Source organism: Schistocerca gregaria, chromosome 8 (genome assembly GCF_023897955.1).
Source record: "Schistocerca gregaria isolate iqSchGreg1 chromosome 8, iqSchGreg1.2, whole genome shotgun sequence".
NCBI lineage: Eukaryota > Metazoa > Arthropoda > Insecta > Orthoptera > Acrididae > Schistocerca > Schistocerca gregaria.
In genome coordinates this window covers 235,213,820-235,234,184 of record NC_064927.1, presented here as the reverse complement: position 1 = coordinate 235,234,184, position 20,365 = coordinate 235,213,820, and the positions used below count along the sequence as shown (strand labels likewise).

At 42.9% G+C, this 20,365-nt stretch overlaps 1 pseudogene; it reads right to left on the bottom strand.

Annotated features, from left to right (window-relative positions):
- Positions 1-8,688: 8,688 nt before the first annotated feature.
- LOC126285473 (5S ribosomal RNA) lies at positions 8,689-8,806 on the bottom strand (annotated as a pseudogene).
- Positions 8,807-20,365: the final 11,559 nt, after the last annotated feature.

Below are 20,365 nucleotides of genomic sequence, written 5' to 3'. Positions count from 1 at the left end.
ATCATTTGATCGTAACATCCTTAATACTGTTGTGAAAGTGAACAACCGTGAGGGTGGTCTCGCGGTTCTAGGCGCGCAGTCCGGAACCGTGCGACTGCTACGGTCGCAGGTTCGAATACTGCCTCGGGCATGGATGTGTGTGATGTCCTTAGGTTAGTTAGGTTTAAGTAGTTCTAAGTTCGAGGGGACTGATGACCACAGCAGTTGAGTCCCATAGTGCTCAGAGCCATTTCAACCATTTTGAACAACCGTGAGGCTCGCGCCGCAGCGAGAACGTAAACAGGTCCATCCGCACCGCCGAAGACCAACTACCACTTTCGCTATCCGAGCATGCCTCCCGGACCAACACAAAACATTTCTTCTATTTAATACCGAGCGAGGAGGCGCAGTGATTCGCGCACTGAATACGCATTTGAGAAGTCGACGGTTCAGACCCGCCATCCAGATCTAGCTCTTCCGAGATTTCCCTAAATCGCTCCAGATAAATGCTAGGATGGTTCCTTTGAAAGGGTACGGGCGATTTCCTTACCAATCATTGACACAATCCGAACTTATGCTCCGTCTCTAATGACCTCGATGTCGATGGGACATTAAACTCTAATCTCCTTCTCCTCTTCCATTTCATACAGCTCTACATTGTAGTTGTGTCTGTTCCTTCTACATGCATGCATGTCTAAAGGACATTGCATAGTATACCATAAATCACAGACATTACAAATTAGTATTACATGCCTAGAGACGGGTGACAGTAATAAATGTCTCCCTGTGCGAGAATCATACATTACTGGCCATTAAAATTGCTACACAAAGAAGAAATGTAGATGATAAACGGGTATTCATTGGACAAATATATTATACTAGAACTGACATGTGATTACATTTTCACACAGTTTGGGTGCATAGATCCTGAGAAATCGGTACCCAGAACAACCACCTCTGGCCGTAATAACGGCCTTGATACGCCTGGACATTGAGTCAAACAGAGGTCGGATGGCATGTACAGGTACAGCTGCCCATGCAGCTTCAACACGATACCTCAGTTCATGAAGAGTAGTGACTGGCGTATTGTAACGAGCCAGTAGCTCGACCACCATTGACCTCTCGTTTTGAGTTCGTGAGAGATCTGGAGAATGTGCTGGCCAGCGCAGCAGTCGAACATTTTCTGTATCCAGAAAGGTCCGTACAAGGACCTGCAACATGCGGTCGTGCATTATCCTGCTGAAATGTAGGGTTTCGCAGGGATCGAATGAAGGGTAGAGCCACATGTCGTATAACATATCTGAAATGTGACGTCCATTGTTCAAAGTGCCTTCAATGCGAACAAGAGGTGACCTAGACGTGTAATCAATGGCACCCCTTACCATCACGCCGGGTGATACGCCAGTATGGCGATGACGAATAACGCTTCCAATGTGCGTTCACCGCGATGTCGCCAAACACGTATGCGACCATCATGAGCGCTGTAAACAAAACCTGGATTCATTCGAAAAAATGACGTTTTGCCATTCATGCACCCAGGTTCGTCGTTGAGTACACCATCGAAGGCGCTCCTGTCTGTGATGCAGCGTGAAGGGCAACCGCAGCATGGTCTCGGAGCTGATAGTACATGCTGCTGCAAACGTCGTCGAACTGTTCGTGCAGATGGTTGTCTTCTTGCAAACGTCCCTATCTGTTGTCTCAGGGATCGAGACGTGGCTGCGTGATCCGTTACAGCTATGCCTGTCATCTCGACTGCTAGTGATACGAGGCCGTTGGGATCCAGCGTGGCGTTCCGTATCACCCTCCTGAACCCACCGATTCCATATTCTGCTAACAGTCAGTGGATCTCGACCAACGCGAGCTGCATTATCGCGATACGATAAACCGCGATCGCGATAGGCTACAATCCGACCTTTATCAAAGTTGGAAACGTGATGGTACGCATTTCTCCTCCTTACAGGAGTCATCACAACAACGTTTCACCAGGCAACGGCGGTCAACTGCTGTTTGTGTATGAGAAATTAGTTGGAAACTTTCCTTATGTCAGCACGTTGTAGGTGTCGCCACCGGCGCGAACCTTGTATGAATGTTCTGAAAAGCAAATCATTTGCATATCACAACATCTTCTTCCTGTCGGTAAAATTTCGCGTCTGTAGCACGTCATCTTCGTGGTGTAACAATTTTAACGGCCAGTAGTGTAGCAGCTGTACGAGTACAGGACGCTGACACACAGTGACATTTCGAGTTTGGGTCGGTCCTGGTGGCTTGTTGGGCAGCCTAAGAGGTTAAGGCAGCCGCTCGCGAAAAGCGGGAAATCTAGGTTCGGCTCCTGGTTTGGCACAAATTATTGTATCTCACGAATAAACTGTGCAGCTGAAGTCTAATCTTATACGTAGTTACAGATACATTTCTTCTTTTCCTTGAATAATTACAGTTTTTGTGGATGTGTGAATGAGGGAATTAGAATGCGCCAGTGGTGCTCAGAAAAATTTCGCTTTCTCAGGCTAAGGTAGTTCCAACTCCGCTAGGAATTTTCAAAGATATCAGTAGTATAGCTCGTTGTCAATTGAAAACATTCCTGCCCTCTTAGTTGATGCTATTGGCTGTTTGCAGCAATTGAGACCGTCCCCACCATGCTAAAAAGCAAGCTTCGCTCCTAAGCGGGAGACCGCTGGCCGTTTCGTAAGACGCTTTCTACCCGCTGCTGACTAGTGAGTATCACTGCTCTACGGGACATTGTTTCGCTCTAAGTTCAGGTTGCTTTATGAAGGTTAAGCGTTGAATACTGTTAGGGATCTACTCGTTTATCTCGCTTATGTGTTCAGAAAAGTGTCTTTGTATTAAATCGTGGGATTATTGGGCTAAATCTCAGTAAAATTCTTGGACTTACAGTGGTTTTTTTTTCCCGTCCACCTGACTATGTGCTTTCGCCTTTTCCGTTTATTAGCTTTAGTGATTCCCCTCCCCCCCCCCCCCCCCCCCCACGCCTAACAGTTAATATGAACCAGTATGCGAACTATTGAACTCAATATAATAAGTGATTTCAGTGAGATGTTCATAATATAATCACACTCGTGTGGCTTGAGTGCTTGTTCAAATTGTGAAAAGTTCTTAACTACGCTGACGGAAAAAATTGCAAAACCAAAAAATAATTAATGTAGAGTAACGAAATTTCAGGCATACATTTGTCTCGGAAATATATTTAAGTAATTAACAAAAAATGGTTCAAATGGCTCTGAGCACTATGGGACTTAACAGCTGAGGTCATCAGTCCCCTAGAACTTAGAACTACTTAAACCTAACTAACCTAAGGACAGCACACACATCCATGCCCGAGGCAGGATTCGAACCTGCGACCGTAGCAGTTGCGCGGTTCCGGACTGAAGCGCCTAGAACCGTTCGGTCACCGCGGCCGGCTAAGTAATTAACAGTGTAAGATCACAGATTAATGTAAGGGCATAGTAATGCATGTGAAATATTAGTCTATCGATCCGCAGCTCGTGGTCGTGCGGTAGCGTTCTCGCTTCCCACGCCCGGGTTCCCGGGTTCGATTCCCGGCGGGGTGAGGGATTTTCTCTGCCTCGTGATGACTGGGTGTTGTGTGCTTTCCTTAGGTTAGTTAGGTTTAAGTAGTTCTAAGTTCTAGGGGACTGATGACCATAGATGTTAAGTCCCACAGTGCTCAGAGCCATTTGACCCATTGGTCTATTAATAATCGGTGTAACCGCCATAATGTTGAATGCCACTATGCAAACGTGCATGAATTGTGTTGTACAGCTGCCGGATGTCAGTTTGTGGGATAGGGTTCCATGGTTTTTACACTTGGTTCGTCAATACGGGAACGATTAATGCTGGTTTTCGGTATCACTAGAATTGCCCGATGATGTCCCATATGTACTCGATTTAATACACATCTGGTGACCGAGCTGGCAAAGAGAACATGTAGGCACTCTGTAGAGCATGTTTGGTTGCAACAGCGGTATGTGACCGAGCGTTATCTTTTTGGAAAACACCCACTGGAACGCTATTCATGAATGGCAACAACTGATCGAAGCACCAGATTTGCAGTCAGAATGCATGGAACAATTGAGAGAGTGCTCTTGCTGTCGTACGAAAGCACACCCCAGACCACAACTCCACGTATAGGCCCCGTCTGCATAGCATGCAAACAGGGCTCGGAGCTGTCGTTGAAGTAACCGATCTGTAACAGTTCGTTGCGTCACGGTGGCGGCAACTGCTGCTCGAATTGCTGCTGCAGATGCAATACAATGCGCCAGAGCCATAAGCCGAATACGATGCTCTTCCCTCTCGGAAGTGTCATGTAGCTCTCTGGAGCCTGGTCTTTTTGCAACCGTACATTCTTGTGACTACCGATACCAGTAGTCATGTACAGTGGCTACCTTCCTTCCAAGTCTTTCTCCTATATCGGAGAAGGAACATCCGGCTTTTTGTAGTCCTATTACACGACCTCCTTGAGACTCAGCGAGTTGTTGATAATGGCGTCTTTGTCGCCTTAAAGGAATTCTTGACTAACATCGACTCATCACATTCAATCTCAAACGTAATTAACGCTCGTGAGTGTTACAGAGTCTACTTCAGTCAAACCTGATTTACATCCTTATAGTGGTGCCATTAGCGCCACTCTTATGCGACTGGTGCGAGACTTGAATAATTTTCGTATTTAAGAACGCACCTACCAACTGTCGTTTATGTCGTACAACTCCTTTGTGATATTTTTTTCCTTCAGTGTATGCAGCTGAGCTACCGCTCTCACTGATTTATTATCAGTATTCATGTGTGCTACTAATGACTTTGTCCTAGTTTTTTAGTAATTTTCTCCATATTATGAACTGGTCATTGATGTCGACTAACCGCCACATGTAACGAAAACAATGGTTTTCTGTTGGAGAGTAATTCTTTCCTTAGAGCAAACTGCCCTGAGTGAAATGAATCCCTGCGCGTATTTTCAGTAATTGGAATCTACCAAATTTACTGAACTTTCGCTGGAAGACTCTGTATTTCACTGCCACGTACTGTACCTTCCGCTTTTCATATACTGAGGTTTTCCTAGCCTGGAGTAATGACTAGAAGTTTCCCGTAATTTCTTTTCGTACGACTGATTGCGTAATTTGTGAAACATAATTATTCTTCCATTAGAGTTCTGTAGTCCGTATCCAAATCCTATTGTCGAGTATCCATGTTGCTACTTAGGCTGAAGAAAATGATTGACGATCCTAACGTATGTCAAAGAAACATTCGTAATTAATATAGCGTGCTTGTGAACCAATCAAAAGTTGATTGTAATGAGCTTCAATTTATTTATACGTGATCTGCTATTGTTCTCACCGTCGATACGATCAGCCTCCCTTTATAACCATCAAAAAATTTATTAATGAAAGCATTCAAAATCTTACAAAAGTTAGTTTTGTCACACACATTTTCAGAAAAGGAGAAGTCATTTTCACGTATAATATTGTACTCATAGTGAGTGGGTCGTCACCGTATAGTTATAGAGCTGCCATGGAGATATTCACTGAGCAATTCAAAAAGATAAATTTTCTAATCCGCTGGGTTTGATAAGAAAGATTGCTACAGTGAGAGAGGATTATAAGAAAAGATATGAGTCGTTTGTTCCTTCGTTTTTAGAGATTAATGTATTTAAATAAGTATTAGTGTTTATAAATAAGTCCGCATTTAGAGTTTTATCAAGTGCGATAAAGATGCCACACGCTAATCACAAAAACATCCCATACCATAACATCTGCTCCTCCGTGTTTAACTGTTGGTACTACATGTGATGTGCGGCCACAAGAGCTGATTTAAAAGATTACAATCGCCGTCATGGCGTGATATATCGTGCCCCTCTTGAACAACGAAGCACCCAAGAAGAAAAACAACAAACTTCTTTTATTATAATAATGTAAAGAAAAAATAATGTTATTTCCACTGTTAACGAATAACAGTATCTAATTTCCGTCTCTTTCGCTCTCCCTCTCCAATGAGAAAATATACCGTAGATCCCTCGAATAAAAGTCTGTGTCCAGTGGTTTTAGGCCGGGGTGGCCTAGCGGTTCTAGGCGCTACAGTCTGGAACCACGCTGCCACTACGGTCGCAGGTTCGAATCCTTCCTCGGGCATGGATGTGTGTGATTTCTTTAGGATACTTAGGTTTAAATAGCTCTAAGTTCTAGGGGACTGATGACCTCAGAAGTTAAGTCCCATAGTGCTCAGAGCCATTTGAGCCATTTTCAGTGGTTTTAAGAAAGCATAGATCACATATGTCCAGGGTTTAGTGTCTCGGGTAGTGGTAGAAACCCGAAAAACAACCGTCCAAACTGGTTGACATCCATCTGCTGTAGAACCTTAGAACTTTTTCTGAGCCCAAATCTAATGAGGTATCTCGAAAAGTATGACCTCCATTCCAACCATCATGAATCCTGAAAACACTGGTCAAGCTAAACCATTGATTTTTTCCTCCCGTGATATCCCGAAAACCGCATATCAAGATAATCAGATGAATGCAGTATTTTTCGACTTACGAAAAGTTTTTGACCCAAAACCACACCAACGCTTATTAATGAAAGTTCGAAAGTGCGGGGTGTCAAACGAAAAGTGTTACTGTTTTGAGGATTTCTTGGTAAAGAAAAGTAAACTCTTACGCCACGATCGGCTAAGAGACTTCGAAGGGCAGGTTCAGCCCCCTGAACTGGAAAGGTGTTTTCTGGCCTCGCACCTGTAGGCATCTGTCTTTCGCGATGTGAGAGCATTGTGTGGTGTTTAAGTGTACATGTAAGTGTACGTGACTGTAATAGGTGGGTGTAGAGTGGTGTAACGTATGTGTTGGATGATGAGCCACATAGCCTACTCGTCTCGAATAGCACCATGGGGACAACAGAGATTAACGTCGCCATATGACGATCGGATCATCATGAACAGTGTCACACGCTTTCACTTCACGAGACGCTGCAGATAGGTTAGGAATTTAATTCAGGACATGGGGGCAAAAACTGATGAGCATCTACTTCAAGCCATAAGCCCTCCTGTCCCCTTTGCTGTTAAGGTAAAGGGAAACTTAAGACACAAGATAATTACAGTTATTGGCTGCGAAGTGGGCATTGATTGAAATCAATAGGGAAAATTGAAAATTGGTGCTGGAATAGGATTCGAACCTGAGATCTCCTGCTTATTAGGCAGATGCTCTGACCACCGAGCGATCCGGATACAGTGGTTATTGCAGCTGCGTGAATTACCCTAGAACGCCTCCTGTCAGACCCAAAATCTCAACTTATCCACACACCACTAATGTAATACCCCTTGACCATTATCCTCGTTACTCCCGGCATTTAGCCGATCCTCGTAAGAGTTCCAGACAGTTGTTAATCTGCACTGAAGAGATCACTGGCCAGCGGCTCTAGGCGCTACAGTCTGGTACCGCGTGACCGCCACGGTCGCAGGTTCGAATCCTGCCTCGGGCATGGATGTGTGTCATGTCCTTAGGTTAGTTAGGTTTAAGTCTTTCCTAGTTCTAGGGCACTGATGACCACAGCAGTTAAGTCCCATAGTGCTCAGAGCCATTTCGCTCATTGGCCATCTCGCATTAATTGTATGTATATATACATATGTTATGTCTGTTCTTTCAGCCATATATGAAAGAACAGACACCACCACATATATATGCATGTTACTTTCGATGGAGACTCATCGACAGATGTAGAAGTAACATGTGCCCTAGGGAAGTATTTTGGAACCTTTACTGTTCATGTTCATGTGTTAATGATGCGGCAGAAAAATTAACCATAGGTTCAGACTTTTTGCAGATGATGCTGTTTTGTGTAATAAAGTACTATCTGAGTAATGAGACACAAATGTCCTGTCCGATCTTCATAAGATTTCAAATTTCTCTGAGTGTAGACACAAGTAAAATTGTACACCTCATTAAAAGAAAAAAACTCAGTATCATGTGAGTACAATACCAATGGGGCAAAATGGAATCAGTCAATTCATACAAATACCTCGGTGTAACAATCTGAGAGGATATTAAATGGAACAATGACATAGGCTAAGCATAGGTAAAGCAGATAGTAGATTTCGATACATTGGTAGGATACTTAGAGAAAGCGATTAGTCTGCAAAGGAGATTAATTAAAAATCACTCGTGCTGCTCATTCTAGAGCAGACCTGTCCAGGATTTACACTTCTGGAGCACTCTCGCACTCCACGATCGCAGCTGCTCAGCGCTCTGGTTTTCCCCACCACTGTACTATTCCGAGGAGATGTGTCAGTGAGACAGCTGTATGCCGAAGGCTGCATGTGTGAGTAACTTAAAAAGACATGTTTGCAAAACAGTTCAACTACTTTTTTATGAGGGGAATATTGCAGAATCCTTTTATAATAAGGATTTTATCATTTGTCTTTATTTTCAACTTTTTGTTTTTCTGCCAGAGCAGTAACCCTTATTGCGTGATTAAATAAATAAATTAAACTAAACTATACTCCGCCTGAACAGGCCTTGAAGGCCCAACAGTATGGACCTGCCGCCATGTCACCATCCGACCACAGGAGTCATTGTATGCGGATACAGAGGGGGATGTGGTCAGCCGCGCAGTTCTCCTGGCTCTATGCCAGTTTACGAGTCTGGAGCCGCTACTTCTCAATCAATCAATCAAGTAGCTCCTCAGGTTGCCTCAAAAGGGCTGAGTGCACCCCGCTTACCAACAGCACTTGGCAGACCGTATGGTCACCCACCCAAGTGCTAGCCCAGCCCGACAGTGCTTAACTTCGGTGATCTGACGGGAACCAGTGTTACCACTGTGGCAAGTCTGTTGACAAATAAATACATTAGTGATAGCACAGGAGGGTAGAACTTCAATCAGGCATTTAAGTTGCGATATTTTATACATTTCGCCATTAGAATATTTAATACAGGGTTATTCTAAATGATGGTCCCATTTTCAAAACTTCGTATTTATTCCGGTACAAATCCAAAATGAACGAGCTTTATACTATGAAAGGAGGAAGTTTCAAAGCTTTTTTTCATAATGTTTGATATCAATTTAATAAGTTTAATAGTTTGTAATAATTTGTAATTAATTAGATTTAATAATTATTTATTAATTAAGAATGTGATAAATGTTGTAAATGTTCAATGTGGCCAGTGTTAGCTGCACAGCAAACATCGACGCGGAAGCCAGACTCGTCCCACACACGCAAATGCGTATCTGCTGTTACTGAGTGAACGGCAGCAGTGATTGTTCAAGTGGTTGATAGAGACGGGACGTAAACAGCTTCCTTCACATAACTCTATAAGAAAAAGTCGCAGGGTATGAGATCAGGAGATCTCGGTGGCCAGAAGTGCAGAGCCAGATCCTCAAGTCCCGTGCGACCGGTCCCGCGCTGAGGAAGGGAGTCATTCAAAAAGCCTCGTACATCACGGTGCCAAAGGGGCGAGCTCTGTCCTGTTAGAAAATGTCCTGAGAATCTTACATAACTTGAGGGAATGGCCATTGTTCCAACATGTCCAGGTATGGGCTACAGTTCCTTCCTTAAAGAAAAATGGTCTATAAAACTTTGTACGGGATACGACACAGAACATGTTGATCTTCAGTGAGTCTCTTTCGTGTTGGAAGGGTTAATGTGGATTTTCCAAGCCCAATATGTGAACATTGTGTCTGTTGACTTTTCCACTGAGGTAGAACGTCGCTTCATCGCTAAAAATTACACCCTGTAGAAATGCGTCATGCTCCATCTTTGCTAGCACATAACCACAAAATGCGAGATGGTTGGTTGTCTTTGTCATTGGGGTTGAGAACCATGCATAACTTGTAATCGGTAGGGCTTGCACAGCAAACGCCGTCTCAGAACTTTCCACACAGTTGGTTGGGGTATTCCATGTTCTCGACTGGCTTTATTGGTAGACTTACTGGGACTGCACACAAAATTTTCTAGAATCCGTCGGACATCATCTTCTGACACACGCAGTCTGACTTTTCTTTGTCCTTTACACACACTCCCAGTCAGTTTAAATTGCTTAAACCAACGGCTAATGCTTTTGCGAGTTGGTAATTGAATACCTAATCTGGCACGAAATGCCCGCACTTGGTCGTGAACTCAAGAACGCAGAAAGCCTTGTGCTCCACAGTCGCCATCTCACTCACAACTGACAGTGAAACGGAATGACGACCCTATTGCCGCGCGAAGTCTACCGGTCGCTTCTGAAACCATCGCCGCCCACCAAAAACTTTGAAATTTCCTCTTTTTATTCGTATAATGCTTGTTCATTTTGGACTTGTATTTGAATACATGCGAATTTTTGAAAATGGGTCCATCATTTAGAATAACCGTGTATATCTGGCACTATCATTCGTGATAAAATCACACACACAGACCTATGCAGGCTGAAATCTGTTAAAACAACGCGTTGCCAGGAGTTTTTCAGTTTCATAAAAGGAAAAAAAATGTTCAGAATAACTTGAACAGATTGTCTGTGCAGTCGAAGATATTACTCCTGGGGTAAATTTTTATAAAAGTCTTGTAAATTCCTGGATTGGACAAAAACGTCGCTAAACTTGGTGCTACACTGTGCGTGTATCAGCTAGACTTCGAAGACTGTTAGCAGCCAAAACTGAGAGTGCCATAACAAATAAATCGAAATTCGTCTTTAGTCTTGCGGTGTCTTGGAATATCTTTGAGGACACATACTGAAACGTTTCAAATACTCAAACGTAGTCAATCATGTCTGGTCCACAAATGACTGTTTTGAGTAACAGGAAATTTTCCATGTCATCAACTTGAAGCTGATTTTTGTAAAGGGTTACTTCACTTTTTTAACAGCATCAATCTTGCCCACCACATCTGTTACGAAATGGTTCTCATATTCCATTAGGACACTTAATGAATTCAAATAATTTGTGATATCGACCATAAAACATTTTTGTCACCGCTATACTAACCGTTAAGTCAGTTTTTTCCCTAAGACCCATCTCCGCTTCAGCCAGCAATCACGGTCGTCCTTCAGAAGATAAGTGCGTCATATTGCCACGGCTGCAAAATACTGACACGAATTCTTTACAGACGAATGGAAAAACTAGTAGAAGCCGACCTCGGAGAAGATCAGTTTGGATTCCGTAGAAATGTTGGAACACGTGAGGCAGTACTGACCCTACGGCTTATCTTAGAAAATAGATTAAGGAAAGGCAAACCTACGTTTATAGCATTTGTAGACTTAGAGAAAGCTTTTGACAATGTTGACTGGAATACTCTCTTTCAAATTCTGAAGGTGGCAGGGGTAAAATACAGGGAGCGAAAGGCTATTTACAATTTGTACAGAAACCAGATGGCAGTTATAAGAGTCGAGGGGCATGAAGGGGATGCAGTGGTTGGGAAGGGTGTGAGACAGGGTTGTAGTCTCTCCCCGATGTTATTCAATCTGTATATTGAGTAAACAGTAAAAGAAACAAAAGAAAAATTCGGAGTAGGAATTAAAATCCATGGAGAAGTAGTAAAAACTTTGAGGTTCGCCGATGACATTGTAATTCTGTCAGAGACAGAAAAGGACCTGGAAGAGCATCAGAACGGAATGAACAGTGTCTTGAAAGGAGAATATAAGATGAACATCAACAGAAGCAAAATGAAGATAATGGAATGTAGTCGAATTAAATCGGGTGATGCTGCGGGAATTAGATTAGGAAAAGAGAGGCTTAAAGTAGTAAATGAGTTTTGCTATTTGGGGAGCAAAATAACTGATGATGGTCGAAGTAGAGAGGATATAATATGTAGACTGGCAATGGCAAGGAAAGCGTTTCTGAAAAAGAGAAATTTGTTAACATCATGGATAGATTTAAATGTCAGGAAGTCGTTTCTAAAAGTATTTATATGGAGTGTAGCCATGTATGGAAGTGACACGTGGACGATAAGTAATTTGGACAAGAAGAGAATAGAAGCTTTCGAAATGTTGTGCTACAGAAGAATGCTGAAGATTAGATAGGTAGATCACATAACTAATGAGGGGGTATTGAATAGAATTGGGGAGAAGAGGAGTTTTTGGCACAACTGGACTAGAAGAAGGGATCAGTTGGTAGGAAATGTTCTGAGACATCGAGGGATCACCAATTTAGTATTGGAGGGCAGCGTGGAGGGTAAAAACCGTAGAGGGAGACCAAGAGATAAGACCGAGAGATGAATACACTAAGCAGATTCAGAAGGATGTAGGCTGCAGTAGGTACTGGGAGATGAAGAAGCTTGCACAGGATAGGGTAGCATGGAGAGCCGCATCAAACTAGTCTCTGGACTGGAGACTATAACAACAACATTGTCTTCATGGCTAGTATTGTAATGACATTCGAATGTTTTCCAGGCGTAACAGTGAGACGGGATACTAAACACTTTGCATGGTCTTAAAATGATACAAAAAAGTAAGGCTATTCCCGTTCAGCACTGAAGGATGAGCTTCTCCACTTTTCCTTTTTTGGACGAGTATGTAGACGCCATAGTACTCCAAACGTAGATCTTAAATATTTTAATGCAACCAGTACAGTCAGCAAAGTGATTGGCGTCTGACACGACCATTGTTGGGCTCTGGTAGCGTCAGGCTGCAGTTTTCATTTTCCTCTTCCTTCTCACGCTGAACCCAACCTGCCGCTGCGCTCAGAACTTGAGGTAGGAGAGCAGCCAGAGCGCTCGCGGAGCGCTGTTTGGCTAGGCCTGTCCTAGAGCACTGCTCAGGGGTGGAGTTCCCGATCCAAAAAAGCCTAAAACTGGATTTTAAACGTATACAAAGAAGGTCACCACAAAGGGTCTCAATTTGTTTGACTTAAGGGAGGACATCCATGACACTGCTAAAAAAACCTCAGGTAGCAGAAGCCTCAAGACAGTCGCCATTTACTCTGTGAAAGCCTGCTCACAAATTTTCAAAACACAGTATTACGTGAAGAAACTAGGAATATACTAGCGTCTCCTATGCATTGGTCCATTATGTGCTGCGAGGACAATACTAGACTAATTACAGTGTATGGAGAGACATTAGGTAGTCGTTCTTAACACGCTTCATATGTGAATGAAACAGGAAGAAACAGAAATACGAGGCGTATTTTTTAAGTAAGTACCCTTTTGAAATTTAAAAAAAACGTGCTAAAATATCTCAATAATTTTATTTTTACATGAAAGCCTGTACCTTAATCTACGCACTGACGCCATTACAGTCTGATTCTTCCTTGTTTAAGTTGTGTACTGAGTGTCTAAGATGCCTCCGATAATCGTGAGTCCCGCCGACTGTGAAGTACGGGCTGTTATAAGATTTCTTAGTGTTAAAAGCCTAAAAGCGATCGATATTCATCGCAAGATCTGTGCAGTTTACGGAGAAAACATTATGAGTGATGGAATGGTAAGAAAGTGGGTGAGAGCATTTAAAGACGGCCGCACAAATGTGCATGATGAACAACGGAGTGGGCGTCCTTCAATCGTTAATGAAAGTTTAGTACAGGAAGAGGACAGTATGGTGAGAGAAAACAGACGCTTTACGATTTCCTCCTTGCGGGATGACTTTCCTGATGTTCCTCGTGGTGTTTTGTATGGCACTGTGGCCGAGCACTTGAATTACCAAAATTGTGTGCACGTTGGGTACCGAAAATGTTGACGGATGTGCACAAAACCAAACCTTTAGACAGCGCATTGACTTTCCTTGAGCGGTACCACAACGACGGTGATGACTTCTTAACCCAAATTGTTACGGGCGATGAAACATGGGTGGCCTACATCGCGCCAGAATCAAAGCAACAGTTCACGGAAGTTGAGCAAGAGCATCGTTTTGCTGCAAGACAATGCCCGTCCGCATGTGGCGAATCAGACCAAAGATCTCATCACATCTTTTCGATGGGAAACTCTAGATCATCCTCCGTACAGCCCCGATCTTGCGCCCATTTCACGCAACTTCGACAATGGTTTGGAGGAAAGCGAATATTTTTCTTTTGGTACAGAGAAAACATAAGCTGGAATGAATAGCGCGGAGTTAATAGAAGTTATGAAGTTGTACAAGTGAAAAACCCCTTGCTAGTAGGTCCGCGAACTGGTTGCAATTAAAGAACAAGGAGTAATCACGCATCCTGCACACTATCCTTAGTTCCATAGTATTTAGACTACCGGTCAAAAGGTCTTGATTACTCATGAAAAGAAACTGTATACTTAATTTCAATGTACAAACACACTGTACAGGCTAAGTAGATCAAGAAAATTAAGTATTTTCTCTCTCTATCATTAAGCATTATACAACATGGTTTCGAATTTAATACCCTTATCATTTACTGTTTCGTCTCAGTTGCGCATTTTTTATAACATAACATGTTTCAATCACTCTAGATTATCTTCAGATATAAGTAGTTGCATCAACAACCCGTCTTGTCTACTCAGAACTAAATATCAGAGTGCTAAAGGTGATCCAGAGTGAACGAAACATGTTAACTAATTAATACTGTGCAACTGAGACGGAAAAATAAATGTCAATTAGCTCAAATATCTGTACAGTTGCTGAATCTCTCTAGATGATTATGTCGTCTATAGTTTAGATTTTAGGCTCTTCAAAGTATCCACCTTTTGCTCTCAGAATAGCTGCACAAACTCAAGGCATTCTGGAGATAAGGTACTTTGGTGTTTTTACAGATACTGCAATCCAACACATCTGTAAATTATTCCCGGAGCTCTTCAACATTAGATGACAGTTTTCTGACCTCCCTGCCAACTTTCTCCCACAAGACTTCAGTGAGATTTCAGTCAGGTAACTGACTTGACCATTTCAAAGTCTTCAGTTTCCCGCATTTCTCTTTTCTACTGACGTACCATCTGCGCAGTTTACAAGCAATTTTCGGATTGTTGTCCTGCTGCAGAACAAACCCACGGCCAAAACTTTTCTTGCCAGATGGAACTGCATCATTGATCAGTAACCTGTGATATCCTTTCTTCTTTAACTTTCCAGGAATTCTCACTTTATCACCGGCTTTATCAACCGCAAAACATCCCCACACCATGACGAAAAGTCGACGAACAAGTATTCAACGATGGTTTCCAAATACTTCAAAGTTACATTCATCCATGACTAGTACCTTTGACCATTGTTGCACGTTCCAATTTTTATGTTGGTTTGCCAGTTGCAATCGTTTCGCCTCGTTTTGTTTGAATAATTAAGAGGTTTTGACCGCTAAGCACCCATTTAAAACTTTACTTATGTGGATATTGTGGTTGTTCTTTCGGACATCTCCCCGTTGATATGTATCAATGTCCGTAAGCAGCTGAAGGTATCAGTATCATTCTAATTTCATGCCCGAAAGAACAGACACCATATCTATAGTAATAGTTCTGGCAATACCGGCCATGACGTTCTTCTGTGCGGATGCACACCTATTCCCCAAACTCTTACGGGACTTGGTAAGAATGTCTTCAACGAGTAATGAGTGTGTTTGGGTGGGACACTACGAATGTAGTGTGTGGACATACAAGGTGAGAATGTGGGTCTCGCGGGAGGGGTGCGCGAGTTAGTCCCTGCAGTCTCGCTATCCTCTGTGCCGTCGGTGGCTCAGATAGCCGGCTCGGTAGCTCAGCGTGTTCGGTCAGAGGCTTAGCTGCCCTCTGTAATAAAAAAAACTGAGTTAATGGATCAACGACAAACTAAAACGGGTGTCTTGCGACGTCCGCACCGAGCAGATACGACGGACGAAAACGAACAAAATGAGACCAAAAAAAAGTAAAGAGAGATGGATAGAGCGTCTGCCATGTAAGCAGGAGATCCCGCGTTCGAATCCCGGTCGGGGCACACATTTCTACCTGTCCCTATTGATATGTATCAACTCCCGTAAGGAGCTGAGGTTATCAGTATAATTCTAATTTCATTTAAACCTTGTTCACGGAGACGGCGTTGTATTGTTGAGGAAGGGTTTGGAGTTGCTCGGATACTATTTACTTCCTAGCGAATTCGAGGTGCAGTACGAGACCCTGTGTACATACGAACTGATCTTCCCTGCATCATGTTTCGTGGAGACTTCCAGATAGCGAAACACATTGTCACCAGTTTGCTTCAGCCGCTGCAACGTATACATCACTGTAGATTGGGCTACGCCATCTTTTGTTGGTATTGTCTTACCAGAATAGCCTTCCTCATGAAAAGCTACAATTACAGCGCATTTTTCAGTTCCAGACGCCAGCTTCTGTCCCATTAGGAGGTAATATGAACTGAACTTGATCAGGTGTACAAATACACTGCTGGATGCACTTAATATATTGTAAACTAATGGCAGCTGGTAGTTACACAGGCAGTATAAGGAACGAGGACTATTCGAATGGAACCGTCTTAGGTACAGGCGCATCAGTATTGTTGTGTATACTCAACAGCGCCCATCTAGGCGAACGAGTCAAATTCGAAACAGAGACGCTTCGTCTTCACACGTTTATGCTTGTTTTGCTGTCATGATGGGGATATGATAGAATATTCAAAACTAAATCTCTAGTTGTGGTAGTTGATCAAAAACTTTCGACCGGTAGTGTAACTTGCATGGGACCAGGTGAAAAGGCACTTGGCAAGAAACAAAGAGTTTAATTTCTGTGAGGTGCAAATGATGACGAAAGGAGCTATTGCGAAAGTTACTGACCTCGAGTTGTGAGTTCTACCAAGACGGTAATACAAGAAACATGGATCCGTGGAGGAACAAATCTAGGAACCAGCTATTTCCGTCACTTTCAACACCAGTTACTGGCCCTAGCAAGAAGACAGCGATGGTCATTCAGTTGCAGCAGTACCGCTTTCCTTAGAATCGTGAGCATTTATGAAACGTTCATCGACTTAAGCACGATTATCAGTATCGTCGTTTGTTTATTATTTAACAAAGGGTTCTGAGCACTATGGGACTTAACTTCTGAGGTCATCAGTCCCCTAGAACTTAGAACTACTTAAACCTAACTAACCTAAGGACAGCACACACATCCATGCCCGAGGCAGGATTCGAACCTGCGACTGTAGCGGTCGCGCGGTTCCAGACTGCAGCGCCTAGAACCGCTCGTCCACCCCGGCCGGCTATTATTTAACAGAACTTCACTGTCAGCTGGTTAACGAACGCGCGCCGAAAATCAGCGTGGCACGCTTGACTCGAGATGACTACCTTGATACTGTCCACTGTCTCCACGCAGAACTGTCAAAACTCGCAAGTTGTTTTGATAACATTATAGATATTTGTTTTTTTGTAAATCGAAGATAGAGGGGGGGGGGGCAGAGAAAGGAAAGGGGAGGAGAGGAACTAATGATATCAGCTAAATCGGGACTTCATGCGGAATCAGCGGCGACGAGCGAAAATGTGTGCGAAACCGGGATTCGAACCCGGGATCTCCTCGAACAATGGCTACAGTAAACCATCCGTTGCCATGACCAAATGAATCATTTATATCTAAACTGCAATTAAGTCTGCAACTGACGAAAACAGCAGGTCCATCCAGCAGGGCTTGAGCAGCGACGGACTTAACTGGAATACGGTTCCTCTTGTCTCCAGCTGTTGTAGCAAATTCGATGTTCTCGATGGTCTTGTAGACTGTCTGTCTTGAACGACGGCGTTGACCACTGCGCCATCTGTACACAGTGTGTACCCCAACTGCACACCGCCGCTGACCTTACACTCCCAGCTAGCATCACCTATCCACCGTCCACGTACTCCAAGTTCGCTAATTTTAGATTCCTGTTGGAGGTCGGACGTAAATGCGCACTCGCACCGTATATTGCGGATTTATTGCCCATCGAGGCGAATTAGTTGTATGAATGCGTGGAATTCAAAAAGAATACCACAACTTTAAAAATGTGTATTTAATGAAAGAAACATAATATAACCTTCTGTTATACATCATTACAAAGAGTATTTAAAAAGGTTTTTTTTTACTCAAAAACAAGTACAGAGATGTTCAATATGGCCCCCTCCAGACACTCGAGCAATATCAACCCGATACTCCAACTCGTTCCACACTCTCTGTAGCATATCAGGAGTAACAGTTTGGATAGCTGCTGTTATTTCTCGTTTCAAATCATCAATGGTGGCTGGGAGAGGTGGCCGAAACACCATATCCTGAACATACCCCCATAAGAAAAAATCGCAGGGGGTAAGATCAGGGCTTCTTGGAGGCCAGTGATGAAGTGCTCTGTCACGGGCTGCCTGGCGGCCGATCCATCGCCTCGGGTAGTTGACGTTCAGGTAGTTACGGACAGATAAGTGCCAATGTGGTGGCGCTCCATCCTGCTGAAATATGAATTGTTGTGCTTCTTGTTCGAGCTGAGGGAACAGCCAATTCTCTAACATCTCCAGATACTGTAGTCCAGTTACAGTAGCACCTTCGAAGAAAAAGGGACCAAAAACTTTATTGGCTGAAATGGCACAGGAAACGTTCACCTTAGGTGAGTCACGTTCATACTGAGTGTTTCCCGCTGAACAACTGTCGTCGATTCACTTCTGCCGTACTCAATAACACAAAAAGCTTTCTGTTGACCGGTCGCCATCTTAGCATCAACTGACGCTGACGCCTAGTCAACTGCGCCTCAAGCGAACAAATGTACAACTAAATGAAACTTTATAGCTCCCTTAATTCGCCGACAGATAGTGCTTAGCTCTGCCTTTTCACGTTGCAGAGTTTTAAATTCCTAAAGTTGTGGTATTCTTTTTGAATCACCCTGTATTGTAACCCAGGCTCGTATGTTGGTGCAGAAAGTTGATTCTACAGCACAGAGTGAAAACTGCTAAACAAATGATAATATTTAACTTTACTTGTGGTTTTTCATCTTGTAGTCTTACAAAATCAACAATCTTTCTCGTATTGAGCATATTCACTATCCGATCAAAGGTATCTGGATACTCACAATGTTATATGGAATTCTACCTCTACATGGATACTATGCAAATCACATTCAAGTGCCAGAGGGTTCGTCGAACCACCTTCACACTTCTTTATTATTCCAATCTCGTATTGCACGCGGAAAGAATGAACACCTATATCTTTCCGTACGAGCTCTGATTTCCCTCATTTTATCGTGGCGATCGTTCCTCCCTATGTAGGTCGGCGTCAACAAAATATTTTCGCATTCGGAGGAGAAAGTTGGTGATTGGAATTTCGTGGGAAGATTCCGTCGTAACGAGAAACGCCTTTCTTTTAATGGTGTCCACACCAAATCCTGTATCATTTCTGTGACACTCTTTCCCATATTTTGCGATAATACAAAACGTGCTGCCTTCCTTTGAACTTTTTCGATGTACTCCGTCAGTCCTATCTGGTAAGAATCCCACACCGCGCAGCAGTATTCTAAAAGAGGGCGGTCAAGTGTACTGTAGGCAGTCTCTTTAGTAGGTCTGTTACGTTTTCTAAGTGTCCTGCAAATAAACGCAGTCTTTTGTTAGCCTTCCCCACAACATTTTCTATGTGTTGCTTCCAATTTAATTTGTTCGTAATTGTAATACCTAGGTATTTAGTTGAATTTACTGCTTTTAGATTAGACGGATTTTTCGTGTAACCGAAGTTTAACGAGTTTCTTTTAGCACTCATGTGGATGACCTCACACTTTTCGTTATTTAGTTACTGCCACTTTTCCCACCATTCAGATATCTTTTCTAAATTGTTTTTCAGTTTGTTTTGATCTTCTGATGACTCTGTTAGTCGATAAACGACAGCGTCATCTGCAAACAGCCGAAGACGGCTGCTCAGATAGTCTCTCAAATCGTTTACATAGATATGGAACAGCAAAGGGTCTATAACACTACCTTGGGGAACGCCAGAAATCACTTTTGTTTTACTCGATGACTTCCCGTCAGTTACTACGAACTGTGACCTGTGTGACAGGAAATCGCAAATCCAGTCACATAACTGAGACGATATTGCATAAGTAAGCAATTTCACTACGAGTCGAAATCCTGAAATATGGAATCGATCTGAAATGCCTTGTCAATGGCACTAAACACTTCATGTGAATTAAGGGCTAGTTGTCTTACACAGGAACGATTTTTTCTAAAGCCACGTTGACTGTGTGTCAATAGACCATTTTCTAAAATCCTGCTGCATCAAATTTCCGTCCAATTTCACTTTTCCCAGAATTCTCAAAAATGTTAGAAAAAAGTAATGTACAATCGGCTTTATAACCATCTTATCTCAAATAACATACTTTCAAAGTCACAGTTCGGATTTCTTAAGGGTTCTGATATTGAGAAGACTATCTACACTTACAGTGAAAATGTGCTTACTTCATTAGACAAAAATTTGCAGGCAATTGGTATATTTTGTGATCTGTCAAAGGCATTTGACTGTGTAAATCACAATATCCTTTTAAGTAAATTAGAATATTATGGTTTAACAGGAAATGCTGCAAAATGGTTCAAATCTTATATCT